Below are 11,680 nucleotides of genomic sequence, written 5' to 3'. Positions count from 1 at the left end.
TCCGACTTTGACAGCTACGTGAAGCCTGTTTGGCGACCTTTTTATGAATGTTGCATTATGTGCACTAGACGGGAATATCATGTGGTCTCGATTTCATTCATTTTAAGAGGTTTCACAACTATTCTAGTTCGGTTCGTGCTCATATCCGTTATATTGTGAGTTTATCAATATGACAGAGTCGTTTTGAGCTACATTTTTGACGAATTTCAATTTCGGGGGAATTGCATTACGCCCTCGATTTTATCTTCAGTGACCAGTACGTCAGAATCTTTTAATATTCTAGTAGAACTCATCTGAAATTTTTTTTGTTGGAAATCTGGAAGGGTTTGTACTTCCTTGTCTACTGAGGTCACATTCTCGATTGTTTTACACCAAAATGTTGCAAGGCGTTGGTGTAGTAGATTTGAGTGTGGTCGACTTTTGACAAAAGTTGCGGTACGGAAGACGTATTGTTAAAAGAAGCCTACTGCAACTAAATGCGTGAAGACGGACAGGATTCGCCAAGGCTATCTTAGTTTTAAGGTCTGGCGTTCGCCTTGTGGAACAGACATGCGTTCTTTTTTCGAATCAAAACGACGCCTATGATAAAGTGCCTCGCGCAATTTAGCAGGAAACCCATTTTGCACTCGAAGATGATGATAAATTATATACCACCTAAAAGTACAAACTTTGGTTTATTCTACGCAGTACACCTCTTTTTGTTTTGAAATCTAAATTGGTGTAAAAACTCGAGGGAGATTTGCTCTTAAATCAACTAATTTCATGTCATACCATCAGAAGTGTACAGGTAAGAAATCGGTTCAAAAACTCTACAGCAGTAAAATGGAAAACTGGAAAATTGTAGATGCGCTGAAATATTGAATATACATAGTTGTAAGCTCAAGCAACAAGCTTTGTAGCTTTGTTGTAAGAAGCCCGTCATGGAACGTACAACTGTCTCAAAACGCCGCGCGGTTCGGTATGGTTGTAATCAGAAATTTTAACTTAAATTTTTGCGACCTCGGGTAGACTGATATTGACTTAAACCCCGGAATTCACAAACGAGGGACCCCACACACTACATTTCCTGTTGGTTTGGCGTCTACAACTGGATAAAAATAGAAAACAGAAAAAAAGAAAATACACAAAAATCGCCTAATTTCGGGTCGTATTGTTGACAAGACAACGCTAAACAATCAGTTCAGAAGCCTATAGGAGTACAAAATAAAGCTGAAATATTGTAATTAACTTTAAAAAGATACAATGTTATATAACGTTACTCCCACAACAAACTTTCTTGTTGACGCTAGGAGTGATGGAACGGACTACTTTCTCTCGCGGAAGGAAAAGAAAACTGCGTAGAACTCTCGGCATGGCGTGCCAGCTGACGTCTGCATAGATGGATTAGCTTCCAAGCTGTTGTAGGCAACTCGCAAAACAGGGCGAGATAAGATACGCCAAAAATAATTACTCAAGCAACTGGATAAGATTTTGAAACAGTCAGACGTTTCAGACAGTATCCACTGTCTTTCGTCAGTGACTAACGATAGGACTGAGAACACCAGCTTTATACCAAAACTCTGAATAGATATGTTAATGAGGTAAAGACAATTTAGGATGTCTTGAAGTAGTCTTCAAAAAGAAGATTAATTCAAGACAAAGTTTATGCCAATAGTTCAATTAGCTACTGTTGTTCTAGTACAGTAACTAAATGTTGCTTGTCCGGGGGTGGGGGGTGGGGGGCAGTGCATTATCCCAGGTGCCTGAAAGTTGAACGCGTAGACCCCCTTTCCTGTTGAGGGCGGGGTTGTACATCCTCTCATATATTGCTTCTCTAATTCCCCGTTCGAACCAGCGTTCTTCACGATCTAGGATGTCCGTGGATTCGAAATTGAATGAGTGTCCCTGGTTGTGTTTTAGATGGTGGTAAATGGCAGAGGAGTAGCGGTTAGCACTCTTTCTGCAATGTTCCTTGTACCTTTCTTTTAGTGGTCGACTTGTCTCCCCAATGTACATGTTATTGCAGTTCGGTTCCTCACATTTCAGTTTGTAGACGACATTGGCTTTGATGCCTTTTTCAGGCCTGTCTTTTGGATGGACTAGTTTCTGCCTGAGAGTTGAGTGAGGTTTGAAGTTAGTGGCAATGTTGAAGTTTTGGAAGATACGTCTGAGTTTTTCCGATACTCCTTGGACGTAGGGAATGGTAATGTTGGCCTTGTTTCTGTTGGTCAATGGTCTGCACTTGAGTGTTTTCTTAGACTGGTCAGAAGGTTTGAGGGCCTTGTTGAAGGTCCAATTTTGGTAGCCACACTTGGCTAAAGCCACACGGAGATGTCTGTGTTCTTCTGTTTTTGCTTCGTCTGAGGTAATGACATTGTCTGCTCGATGGAAGAGAGTTTTAATCACTGCTAGTTTGTGTTCCAAAGGGTGATGGGAATCAAAGGCCAGATATTGATCAGTGTGGGTCGGTTTCCTGTACACTTCGAACTGAAGGTTGCCATCCTTCTCTATGATGGTTTTGGTGTCTAAGAAGGGGAGCATGTTGTTTTGACATGACTCCTGTGTGAACTTGATGTTGTCATCTACCTGGTTAATATGGTCAAAGAAGTCATCAGCTACTCTCTTCTTTGAGAGGCATAAACTTTGTCTTGAATTAATCTTCTTTTTGAAGACTACTTCAAGACATCCTAAATTGTCTTTACCTCATTAACATATCTATTCAGAGTTTTGGTATAAAGCTGGTGTTCTCAGTCCTATCGTTAGTCACTGACGAAAGACAGTGGATACTGTCTGAAACGTCTGACTGTTTCAAAATCTTATCCAGTTGCTTGAGTAATTATTTTTGGCGTATCTTATTACCTGGATGTCTAACCTTCATCAACGTAGGGCGAGATAAGATAGGGCGAGATCGCACGAGAACCACGCGAGATCTCGCGAGGTCACATCTGAACTTCAAATGTAAATCAGTAAATGCTGGCGGCATGGCACGAACGGCGGTTTTCTATTAGGCTCCGTGGCGCGAGCCTATACCAGATGCGGTAGGTCGTGTCCCTGTGCGATCCCAGGGTATACCCACTCGCCTACCGCGTTCAGCCGGGCGCCCATGGACAGACTGGAGGAGGAAATCGACGAGCAGTTAGCTGAGGTCTCGAAACCATCGAGAGACTTCAGCTGAACGAGACCAGGATCCCCGATCGCCAGCAAGACACAAGCACACAAGCTACCCCCCCTCCCCTTCCAACAGGGCACACTCTCGCCAGAGCTCGGACAAGATGGGAGGGGGGCGGAGGAACTGCTTTCATGCCACAAGAAAATAGAGGTGCGTACCCACTCGACTATGGCTACCCGTCATTGCTTGACATCCGTGCAATCAACTATCTTTTGGCCTACTTCGCCAATGGTAACAACAACTTCAGAGCCCTGGACCACCCACACAAACCGACAGTGTCAGTCGGCTAAAGAAGTGTTACAAGGGAGCGGTCTAAACTGGATGTGATGCATCCTACCTGACTGTAGACTCTACTCTACTCTCCTCTACTCATTGTATTTTTGTTGACGTTATACTTATAGATAGATTCGTACGGTCAGGTAGGAATTTTCCAGTTCAGGCGGCTTATATTTTAACCTATGGATGTGAAATTGCCACCGTTATGTATTGCATTTCAAATAATCGAGGCTTCACAACCCTCGCAAAAATTCGGGTGGTCTACATAGCTATTCTAGTATTGGATGTTTATGTTCATAATATATTCGCAGACGTGTTTAAAGTTGAGTTGACGTCGTTAGTGCAACCCAGGAGGCCGGAAATGCCATTTGTAAGTAGGTCATATCTCATCGGGGAGGATTAAAGTCTTTTTCATAGAATCATAGAGTAGAGTTTGAATAGACGAGAGCGTTTCGGTCAGTTAGTAATTGTTATCATATCGGAATCCTTGTCAGTACGTTAAGTTTCATATTGAATCATAACTCTAAAAAGTATAATTTCTCTAAATCCGTAGATCATATCGCTCCTGTACAAACCTGACGGAAACCAGACGGGATCATCAACATACAGCAAAGGCACCAGCTTAATTGGGACCAGGCGAGGTCGCGGACCCACGGGAACATGAGGCCTGGATGAATGGTAGGGGCATTACATAACTCATACTTGTTTTGTTTTCAGAAAAGAGGCACACTTCTCATTTCCTTTTCCCCACATTTTCCTAGGTGTGATATTGAAATCTAAGCTGTTTTTGTTTTTTCCATTTTGGACCAAGGATGTTAGATAGACTATATAACGTAACCTCCTTGTTCGGACTTAACACTGTTGCACTTCACTATAAGTCGAAACAAGAAGGCTTGTCTTTTTTTTGTAGATGAGAAATGAAGGTATTGTTTTTGGTATGTGTTTTTGTTCCCAGATAATTTGCCCATTCTCCATTAACGTGTGCAATAGGGGTTAAAAATGGTAAAAAGTTATTCAAAAGGCTTACTTAACCTCTTAACTTCCTACCACTACGGTTTACTGTCCCAGACAAGTTTGTTCTGTAATGTAAGGTGCTAGGACTATCCCATTTCGAGATATTGGCCTGTTCACGTTGAGATGTTACTTTTATTTCCATGATATAAAAATCCACACAGATGACGTTTTCTACATAACTTAGTCTTAATTCATGAGTAAAAACTTTTTTCTGACCTGTGTACAGAGAATGAATGTCATTGGTGCATTTCCTATAGCTTCATTACGAACGCGCCCATGTTCAGAAGGACAGGTTTCAGGCTAATTAGCAGACTTGTGGACATCAAGTGACCCATTTTGATGTTAGCTATGGCAACTGTACCATCATCTATACTAGTAAGGGGATTTATAAAAACTTCCCATGGAGTATTAAGTAATTTTACAGTGCCTTACAGGCCAGGCTATGACGCATAAGGACAGAATACAGAGGAGACAATTCCTTACAGTAATAATCGGTAAAATCAGGCCATCAAACATATCTTTGTGGTTCTAACAAGTTAACAAATGTCATTGAAAGCACTTTTGGAAGCAGACTTCTAGCTTGAAACACAAATTTATCATGATGTATCACTACTGCATTCCAACTCCACGGGTGTCCTGCAGTACTTCCTGTCGTGTGTATAAATGCATCCCGACATCTCTGCCCAGATGTGGCCTGCCAGATATCTGCAGTCCAGACATCTAGAAAAACCTGTGTATAATTTGGGCCATAGGCTGACATTTGGCTTCACTATGTCCGATACCAGCTATTGTTTCTATTTGGAGCTGTAATAATTTGGTACACAGGTATTTTGGTGTGACATCAATTGCACACATTAAAGGAGGATGGGTGAATTGTGGTTAGCATAACTTTGAACCTCTGGATGGATTGTAACAATATTTGGTATGTAGGTAGGTGTTGGAAAGGTAAAGGTCAAGAATGATTTCTGGCATGTGACCTGGGTACTACTAGGGCAGGCCGTAACCATGAAACTTATTACCTTTACCAAGACTATTATATAGTTTCAGAATGCCTGGATTGATTGTCTTAATATCTGTCTTGTCCTCAAAATGATTAGATTTTTGTCCCCATTGTGTCTTTCTATTAAGGTACTGCAGCAGAGCCAACAGTTTTTATTGTCGCTTATTATCAACATGCTGTGATCATGGTTTTTTGATTTTACAATAGCTGTGTAAGTGGATTGCATTTAGGTTCTGGCCGCCCAGCATCATTTCTTGAGCTATTGTTTATTCTAATCTACAGGTTTACATAATAATGCCACTACACAGAAAATAGTGTACCAACATTGTCCAGTATCATGTCATTATGTCCCATCACTTATCACTAGAATAACTTAAGGAAATAATATTTGGCTTTGTACAAGTAAAAACTAACATGATACTGTGTCTAGTTAGGTGAGAATGTGCGTTTTACATGTGAGACGAATTATGTGTGTGTGGTTTGTGTTTTACATGTGAGACGAGCTGTGTGTGTGTGGTTTGTGTTTTACAGGTAAGACGAGCTGTGTGTGTGGTTTGTGTTTTACAGGTGAGACGAGCTGTGTTTGTGGTTTGTGTTTTACAGGTGAGACGAGCTGTGTGTGTGGTTTGTGTTTTCCAGGTAAGACGAGCTGTGTGTGTGGTTTGTGTTTTACAGGTGAGACGAGCTGTGTTTGTGGTTTGTGTTTTTCAGGTGAGACGAGCTGTGTGTGTGGTTTGTGTTTTCCAGGTAAGACGAGCTGTGTGTGTGGTTTGTGTTTTGCAGGTGAGACGAGCTGTGTGTGTGGTTTGTGTTTTACAGACCCTAACAATTTAGTATTTAAGTCTAGTTAAGATGAGTTAAGTTAAGTTAAGTTTAGATCTAAACAAGTAAGTTTAAGTCTAGTTAAGATAAGTTAGGTTAGGCCCTAACAGTTAAGTATTTAAGTCTAGTTAAGTTAAGTTAAGTTAAGTTAGAACCTAACAAGTAAGTTGTAGTCTAGTTAAGATAAGTTAGGTTAGGCCCTAACAGTTAAGTATTTAAGTCTAGTTAAGTTAAGTTAAGTTAAGTTAGAACCTAACAAGTAAGTTGTAGTCTAGTTAAGATAGGTTAGACCCTAACAATTAAGTATTTAAGTCTAGTTAAGTTAAGTTAAGTAATGTTAAGTTGAGTTAGAACCTAACAAGTAAGTTTAAGTCTAGTTAAGATAAGTTAGGTAAGGCCCTAACAATTAAGTATTTAAGTCTAGGTTAGTTAAGTTAAGTTAAGTTAGAACCTAACAAGTAAGTTGTAGTCTAGTTAAGATAGGTTAGACCCTAACAATTAAGTATTTAAGTCTAGTTAAGATAAGTTAAGTAAAGTTAAGTTTAGTTAGAACCTAACAAGTAAGTTTAAGTCTAGTTAAGATCAGTTAGGTAAGGCCCTAACAATTAAGTATTTAAGTCTAGTTAAGTTAAGTTAGAACTTAACAAGTAAGTTTAAGTAATAGTTAGGATAAGTAAGGTTAGGCCCTCACAATGTAGTATTTAAGTCTAGTTAAGTTAAGTTAAGTTAGAACCTAACAAGTAAGTTTAAGTAATAGTTAAGATAAGTTAGGTTAGGCCCTAATAATTAAGTATTTAAGTCTAATTAAGATAAGTTAGGTTAGGCCCTAACAATTTAGTACTTAAGTCTAATTAATATAAGTTAAGTTCTAACCTGTCTGTGTGTGGTTTGTGTTTTACAGGCGGACGAGATGTGTTTGTGGTTTGTGCTTTGTGTTTAACAGGTGGACGAGCTATGTGTGTGTGGTTTGTGTTTTACAGGTGAATGAGCTGTGTGTGTGGTTTGTGTTTTACAGGTGAATGAGCTGTGTGTGTGGTTTGTGTTTTACAGGTAAGACGAGCTGTGTGTGTGTGGTTTGTGTTTTACAGGTGAGACGAGCTGTGTGTTTGTGGTTTGTGTTTTACAGGTGAGACGAGCTGTGTGTGTGGTTTGTGTTTTACATGTGAGACGAGCTGTGTGTGTGTGGTTTGTGTTTTACAGGTGAATGAGCTGTGTGTGTGGTTTGTGTTTTACAGGTGAGACGAGCTGTGTGTGTGGGTTGTGTTTTACAGGTGAGACAAGTTATGTGTGTGTGGTTTGTGTTTTACAGGTGGACGAGCTGTGTGTGTGGTTTGTGTTTTACAGGTAAGACGAGCTGTGTGTGTGGTTTGTGTTTTACAGGTGAGACGAGCTGTGTGTTTGTGGTTTGTGTTTTTCAGGTGAGACGTGCTGTGTTTGTGGTTTGTGTTTTCCAGGTGAGACGAGCTGTGTGTTTGTGGTTTGTGTTTTACAGGTGAGACGAGCTTTGTGTTTTTGGTTTGTGTTTTACAGGTGAGACGAGCTGTGTGTGTGGTTTGTGTTTTACAGGTGAGACGAGCTGTGTGTGTGGTTTGTGTTTTACAGGTGAGACGAGCTGTGTGTGTGGTTTGTGTTTTTCACGTGAGACGAGCTGTGTGTTTGTGGTTTGTGTTTTACAGGTAAGACGAGCTGTGTGTGTGGTTTGTGTTTTACAGGTGAGACGAGCTGTGTTTGTGGTTTGTGTTTTTCAGGTGAGACAAGTTATGTGTGTGTGGTTTGTGTTTTACAGGTAAGACGAGCTGTGTGTGTGGTTTGTGTTTTACAGGTGAGACGAGCTGTGTGTGTGGTTTGTGTTTTTCACGTGAGACGAGCTGTGTGTTTGTGGTTTGTGTTTTACAGGTAAGACGAACTGTGTGTGTGTGGTTTGTGTTTTACAGGTGAGACGAGCTGTGTTTGTGGTTTGTGTTTTCCAGGTGAGACGAGCTGTGTGTTTGGTTTGTGTTTTACAGGTGAGACGAGCTGTGTGTGTGGGTTGTCTAGTTAAGATAAGTTAGGTAAGGCCCTAACAATTAAGTATTTAAGTCTAGTTAAATTAAGTATTTAAGTCTAGTTAAGATAAGTTAAGTAAAGTTAAGTTTAGTTAGAACCTAACAAATAAGTTAAAGTCTAGTTAAGATAAGTTAGGTAAGGCCCTAACAATTAAGTATTTAAGTCTAGTTAAGTTAAGTTAAGTATTTAAGTCTAGTTAAGATAAGTTAAGTAAAGTTAAGTTTAGTTAGAACCTAACAAGTAAGTTAAAGTCTAGTTAAGATAAGTTAGGTAAGGCCCTAACAATTAAGTATTTAAGTCTAGTTAAGTTAAGTTAAGTTAAGTTAGAACCTAACAAGTAAGTTTAAGTAATAGTTAGGATAAGTAAGGTTAGGCCCTAACAATTTAGTATTTAAGTCTAGTTAAGATAAGTTAAGATAAGTTAAGTTAGAAGCTAACAAGTAAGTTTAAGTCTAGTTAAGATAAGTTAGGTTAGGCCCTAATAATTAAGTATTTAAGTCTAATTAAGATAAGTTAGGTTAGGCCCTAACAATTTAGTACTTAAGTCTAGTTAAGATAAGTTAAGTTAAGTTCTAACCTGTCTGTGTGTGGTTTGTGTTTTACAGGCAGACGAGATGTGTTTGTGGTTTGTGCTTTGTGTTTAACAGGTGGACGAGCTATGTGTGTGTGGTTTGTGTTTTACAGGTGGACGAGCTATGTGTGTGTGGTTTGTGTTTTACAGGTGGACGAGCTGTGTGTGTGTGGTTTGTGTTTTACAGGTGAATGAGCTGTGTGTGTGTGGTTTGTGTTTTACAGGTGAATGAGCTGTGTGTGTGGTTTGTGTTTTACAGGTGAATGAGCTGTGTGTGTGGTTTGTGTTTTACAGGTGAATGAGCTGTGTGTGTGGTTTGTGTTTTACAGGTGAGACGAGCTGTGTGTGTGGTTTGTGTTTTACATGTGAGACGAGCTGTGTGTGTGTGGTTTGTGTTTTACAGGTGAATGAGCTGTGTGTGTGGTTTGTGTTTTACAGGTGAGACGAGCTGTGTGTGTGGTTTGTGTTTTACAGGTGGACGAGCTGTGTGTGTGTGGTTTGTGTTTTACAGGTGGACGAGCTGTGTGTGTGTGGTTTGTGTTTTACAGGTGAATGAGCTGTGTGTGTGTGGTTTGTGTTTTACAGGTGAATGAGCTGTGTGTGTGGTTTGTGTTTTACATGTGAGACGAGCTGTGTGTGTGTGGTTTGTGTTTTACAGGTGAATGAGCTGTGTGTGTTGTTTGTGTTTTACAGGTGAGACGAGCTGTGTGTGTGGGTTGTGTTTTACAGGTGAGACAAGTTATGTGTGTGTGGTTTGTGTTTTACAGGTGAGACGAGCTGTGTGTGTGGGTTGTGTTTTACAGGTGAGACAAGTTATGTGTGTGTGGTTTGTGTTTTACAGGTGAGACGAGCTGTGTGTGTGGTTTGTGTTTTACAGGTGAGACGAGCTGTGTGTGTGGTTTGTGTTTTACAGGTAAGACGAGCTGTGTGTGTGGTTTGTGTTTTACAGGTGAGACAAGTTATGTGTGTGTGGTTTGTGTTTTACAGGTGAGACGAGCTGTGTGTTTGTGGTTTGTGTTTTACAGGTGAGACGAGGTATGTGTGTGTGGTTTGTGTTTTACAGGTGAGACGAGCTGTGTGTGTGGGTTGTGTTTTACAGGTGAGACAAGTTATGTGTGTGTGGTTTGTGTTTTACAGGTGAGACGAGCTGTGTGTGTGGTTTGTGTTTTACAGGTGAGACGAGTTGTGTGTGTGGGTTGTGTTTTACAGGTGAGACAAGTTATGTGTGTGTGGTTTGTGTTTTACAGGTGAGACGAGCTGTGTGTTTGTGGTTTGTGTTTTACAGGCGAGACGAGTTATGTGTGTGTGGTTTGTGTTTTACAGGTAAGATGAGCTGTGTGTGTGGTTTGTGTTTTACAGGTGGACGAGCTATATGTGTGGTTTGTGTTTTACAGGTGAGACAAGTTATGTGTGTGTGGTTTGTGTTTTACAGGTGAGACGAGCTGTGTTTGTGCTTTGTGTTTTACAGGTGAGACGAGCTGTGTGTGTGGTTTGTGTTTTACAGGTGGACGAGGTGTGTGTGTGGTTTGTGTTTTACAGGTGAGACAAGTTATGTGTGTGTGGTTTGTGTTTTTACAGGCCTTATATGCTGAGTACAGTATGTGCATAACTGTTGTTGACTAAGACAAAGATGTAAGAAAAGATAGCACAAGCTAACAAGTAATTGCTGGTGATGGGACATGATGAACTTGATCACCATTTGTTGTGACATGGACAACCTTTGTACGCTGTTTACTGCCCCTGTTTTTATTTTTTATTTTCAGGGAAAAGGTATTTAGAATTGCGGCATTCAAGAGGATGAAGAGGCCTTGAAGACCACATGGACACCTGAACCTGCTGCTCACACTTGCCTTCTAACAAGAAAACTGGTCAATAGGAGAAGAATCTCGTCAATCAGTCAATGTAGCAAGTCTTTATCATTTCAATTACTTGCTGAGCCAGGAAAATCACTGAACATCAATTTCTTTACAAACAATTACAAACCAAAAAAGTGCTAGTGTGTTGATGTTGTACGTTATTTCATTTAGCTGCAATAAAGTTACATGCTATCACATAATGTAGTACTTTGCTGTGTGAGACTTTCTATGCAAGTCAAACTTATGGAGTAATCAAAGTTTGAAGGCTGTTGTTTGTGGATTGGCCTTTTTAGTTAAAAACGACATGTCAAAATTTTGAACCATTAGCTTCTTCTGAACTGCCATGTGATGAATTTGTTGGTACAATACACATCCAAGTACCTTATTGACAAACACATATGTTTATAAATGGTTAACAACGTCATATTCCAATAGATCTCAAATTACAAACTTATTTGTCAAATTGCAGTTTACAAACAGATGTAGCGAATAATAACATAGATATTTAACTCCTTAACTGTTATATATACCCTTGTGCTATTGACAATTTGTACGAGGCTGGCCCAGTCCAGTGGACAGAAATGTACCAGATCCTCTTACAAAAGGTGAAGAAATTAGATATCTCGGTGTAGTATAAAAATTACATACATGTAGTAACTATACACAGCAGACTTGTTGGATCACAATCACTGTTTGAATGGGTAACATTCTGTAATTCTTGTTTCTTTCACTGTAACTTAATGTTAACTGTTTTCACGGCCACCTGTGTACCGTGAACTTATCATCACCGTGAAAATTGTTATCTTCGCCCAGTACTAGTTATCTAATATATGATTCCTTCACACATCCGTTCTGTAAATCACTTACCGCCACTGTGAATTAAAAGTTCAGTGAAAATTTCAATTTTCCTTTCTCTTCCTTATCATTGAAAGCTGACACACATTATC

At 39.9% G+C, this 11,680-nt stretch overlaps 2 long non-coding RNA genes across 2 annotated transcripts; both read left to right on the top strand.

Moving 5' to 3' along the window:
* Positions 1-2,605: 2,605 nt before the first annotated feature.
* On the top strand, positions 2,606-11,636 carry LOC136422063 (uncharacterized). The gene is made up of 3 exons (XR_010753573.1): positions 2,606-3,298; positions 3,978-4,102; positions 10,641-11,636. It is a non-coding gene; the product is annotated as an uncharacterized lncRNA (long non-coding RNA).
* On the top strand, positions 4,109-10,472 carry LOC136422069 (uncharacterized). The gene is made up of 2 exons (XR_010753574.1): positions 4,109-9,351; positions 9,571-10,472. It is a non-coding gene; the product is annotated as an uncharacterized lncRNA (long non-coding RNA).
* Positions 11,637-11,680: the final 44 nt, after the last annotated feature.

This window comes from Branchiostoma lanceolatum, chromosome 1 (assembly GCF_035083965.1).
Source record: "Branchiostoma lanceolatum isolate klBraLanc5 chromosome 1, klBraLanc5.hap2, whole genome shotgun sequence".
NCBI lineage: Eukaryota > Metazoa > Chordata > Leptocardii > Amphioxiformes > Branchiostomatidae > Branchiostoma > Branchiostoma lanceolatum.
This window is presented reverse-complemented; position numbering and strand designations above follow the sequence as displayed.